Source organism: Panthera pardus, unplaced genomic scaffold (assembly GCF_024362965.1).
Source record: "Panthera pardus isolate Hobbes unplaced genomic scaffold, ASM2436296v1 HiC_scaffold_8, whole genome shotgun sequence".
NCBI lineage: Eukaryota > Metazoa > Chordata > Mammalia > Carnivora > Felidae > Panthera > Panthera pardus.
Window position 1 is genome coordinate 104789293 of NW_026527013.1, and position 4246 is coordinate 104793538.

The 4246-nt window shown below is 34.6% G+C and overlaps 1 pseudogene; it reads left to right on the forward strand.

The window, feature by feature from the left end:
* Positions 1–356: 356 nt before the first annotated feature.
* On the forward strand, positions 357–1102 carry LOC109263622 (60S ribosomal protein L7-like; annotated as a pseudogene).
* Positions 1103–4246: the final 3144 nt, after the last annotated feature.

Here is a 4246-nt window from a genome sequence, read left to right on the forward strand (position 1 = left end):
AAAGAAGAATAAATACCAATCCTTCTCAAACTCTTCCAAAAATACAGAAGAGGAGGGAACTCATCCAAATTCATTTTATGAGGCCAGTGATTATGATACCAAAATCAGACAAGGATATGACAAGAAATGAAAATTATAGGCTGGCATTCCTTAAAAACAGATATGCAAAAATCCTTAACAAAATATTAGCAAAATGAATTCAACTATTTAAATAATCATATACCCTGACCAAGTAAGATTTATTCCAGAGATGCAGGGATGATTCACCATCTGCAAATCAGTTAATGTGATACACCACATTAACAAAATGTAGGATAAAAACTGCATGGTCATCTTTTTTTTTTCCAGATAGAACCATGGAGGATGGTAGAGAGAAGAAAAAGAAGGTTCCTGCTATGCCAGAAACCCTTAAGAAAAAGGGAAGGGATTTCACAGAGTTGAAGATCAAGTGTCTGAGAAGGAATCATGCCCAAAAGATGCTTCAAAAGGAGATGAAGAAGCTCATCTGTGAAAAAGCTAAGCGTCACCACAAGGAACATAGGCAAATGTACACAACTGAGATTCAACTGGCCAGGATGGCAAGAAAAGCCGGCAACCTCTATGTACTTGGGGAACCCAAATTGGCATTTGTCATCAGGACCTTACAGCTATCAATAGTGTTGAGTCCAAACGTTCAAAAGGTGTTGCAGCTTCTTCACCTTCACCAGATTTTCAATGGCACCTGTGTTAAGTTCAAAGAGGCTTCAGCTAACATGCTAAGGATTATGGAACCATACAGAGCACTGGGGTACCCAAACATGTAGTGAGTGAATGAATTGATTTACAAGCGTGGTTATGGCAAAATCAACAAGAAGCCAATTTCCCTGACAAATAACACATTGATTGCATGATCTCTTGGTAAAAATGGCATCATCTGCACAGAGGACCTGATTCATAAGATCTATACGTTAAAAAAACGTATCAAAAAAGCAAACAACTTCTTATGGTCCTTCAAGTTATCTTCTCCTTGTGGGGGAATAAAGAAAAAGACCACTCATTTTGTAGAAGGTAAAGATGCTGGCACAGGGAAGATCAGACCAGTAAGATTATTAGGATGAACTGAGGTATCTGCTATGATTATTTTTATAATCTGGTCAGCTAATCAACAACTACTTTCAAATTGAAAAAAAAAAAAAAAAGACCTATAAATCATCTCAATAAAAAAAGAACATGACAAAATTCAACATCTATTTATGATAAAAATTCTCAACCAAATGGGTATAAAGAGAGAACTTATATCAACATAATAAACACCATATATGACAAGTCCACAGCTTACATCATATTCAGAAGTGAAAAGCTGAGAAAGTTTTCCTGTAAGATCAGGAACATATTTGCAACTTTAAATGCCCATATAGGAAAACAGAAAACTTAAGAATAAATTATGCATGCTTTTCTTTCAACAAGTTGGAAAGAGAAAAGTGAATCAAATCTAAAAATATAAAAGAAAAATAATAAATCAATAAAATATAATTCAAACATTCAAAAATAGAAACCCTAAACTTTTTTTTTTTAATTGTTTGTTATTTTTGTGAAAGAGACAGACAGAGAGCAAGCAGGGAATGGGCAAGCAGAAAGAGGTAGACACAGAATCCGAAGCAGGCTCCAGGCTCTGAGCACCCAGGACACAGCGCGACGTGGGGCTCAAACTGACTACAAAATCATGATCTGAGTTGTATTAGGCCACCCAACCGACTGAGCCACCCAGGAGCCACTAAACCCTAAACCTTTGAAAATACTAATAAAATTAACCCCTAGCAAAACAAAGTAAGGAAAAAGTATTAGAATGAATAAAACAACAAAATCAGAGATGACAAAAGGTAATATACTAATATTTACATTGTTTCTAGCTGCATCAAAAAAGATGAGTGATTATAAACAACTTTTTAGTTGTAAATTAGAGTATTTGAATGAATTGCAAAAATTCATCAAATAAAACTACAGGAAGATGAAAACACACAGAGAGCCTGAATTACTTGGTATCAAGTAAAGAAATTAAATCCACTATTAAAAACATTCTTACAAAAATGACCCCAGGTCTAGATGACTTCATCAGTGAATTCTCTGAAATATTAAAGATATAGATAATACTAGTGTTACACAAGACTCTGTGTGATAACAGAAAAAGAAAATTCCCCAATATATTTTAAGAAATTAGAATAATATTGATACCAAAACATGATAAATGCATTGTAAGAAAGGAAAAGTACTACAGAATCTTTCTCAAGAATTTGGACAAAATCCTAAATAAAATATAAACAAGTCCTATTCGGCGATAATAAAAAGAAAAAAACAAGACAGTAGACCATTGGGACTTACTCCATGAATGAAACCTGGTTTAGTAATCAAATCACTAGGACTGATCACATCAACAGAAAAATAAGGAATAAGTCAAGTGTTTTCACAAACACAGTAGAAGAATTTCATAAAAGTCACCACTCATTTATGTTTTTTTCCTAGAAACTCTCTTACCAAACTAGAAATAAAAGGGAATTTACCTCATAAACAATATCAACAAATTCTTCCAAGAGTGGCAAAGTAATAAAAATTGAGGCATAACTGATTACATACTGCATGATTCTATTTGCATAAGTATAAAAGCAGGTAAAAATATGTGGTTTGAAGTCAAGAGATTACTATTCCAAAATGAGGACTTCTGACTTGTTGATAATATTGGGGTTATTGAATAGACAGATTTCTGTTTATAAAAATTAAGCTGTACACTTATGATACACACTTTCCTGTATGCATATTATACTTCAACAATCAGGAGATAAGAAGGAGACAATGATGCTCATCATCATCACTTCTCTTCAGTATTTACTGGAAATCCCAGCCCATGTAGTAAGGAAGAAGAAAAAAATAGCATTAAGAATTGGAAAAGAATAAAAATATTAAAAAGTGACATAAGTGTGCACTTAGAATATGTAAGACAATGTTTAGAATAAATTTAGAACTAGTACACAAATTAAGCAACTTCACTCGATACAAGACCAAGGAACTAAATTTTATGTCTCATAGCCACAACAGAAATTTAGATTTAAAAATGAAATAACTGGGGCACCTGGGTGGCTCAGTTGGTTAAGCATGCGACTTGGGGCTAGGTCATGAGCTCACTGTTCCCAAGGTCAAGCCCTGCAAGGGGCTCTGTGCTGAGAGCTCAGAACCTGGAGCCTGCTTCATATTCTGTGTCTCCTTTTCTCTCTGCCCCTCCCCCACTCACACTAGGTCTCTCTCTTTCAAAACTAAACTCTAAAAAAAATAAAAATAAAAAAATAAAAATGAAATAGTTTATAATAGCATTCAAAGTCAAATATTTTTTTAATCTTCATTTTTGAGTGAGAGAGAGAGAATGTGAGTTGGGTAGGTGCAGAGAGAAAGTGAAGTACAGGGTCCGAAGCAGACTCCAGGCTCTGAGTTGTCAGCACAGAGCCTGACATGGGGCTCAAAACAACGGGCAGCAAGATCATGCATGAACTGAGCCAAAGTCAGATGCTTAACCAACTGAGCCATGAAGGTACCCCTCAAAGTCAATATTTAGAAGTAAATCTAGAAAATGTGTGAAAACTACACTAATAATTAAATAGCATTATTGAGAAATATTAAACAAGAGCTAAATAAATGAAAAAATATATTATGTTTTTGGTTACATGACTCAATAATGTATGACCACCAATTCTCTCAAAATTTATCTATAGACTTAATAAAACCCTGTCTCTACACTAGTTTCCAACGATCTTCATCTCTTGATATTCATACACCTTTGTAATGGTCTCCCACATTACACCTGGGTTGGTTTGTGTGCTCAACAGAATGCCATAGAGGTGACTATGTCACTTCAAAGATTACCTTATCAAAGACTCTACAGCTTCCATCTTGGTCACTTTTTCTTTAATTCTTTCTCTTGGATCGCTTGCTTTGAGGACAACAATCAACCACACCTTGAGATCACTCAAGCACCCCTATAGAGAGGCCCAGCTAACAGTGATCCTTAGCAAAAGTGGAGTAAAAGTGTTAAATCTGGAGATGATTCATCTTTCGGCAATAAATCAGTAGTATAAATCCCCATCTAAATGTCAGAAGTTTTAGTGGAAATCAGACGATCCTAATATAGAAATGTAAAGGGCCAAGAATAACCAAAGAAATCTTCAAAAAGAACAAATCTTGAGTACTAACATTACCAAACGTCAAGACTCATTATAAAACT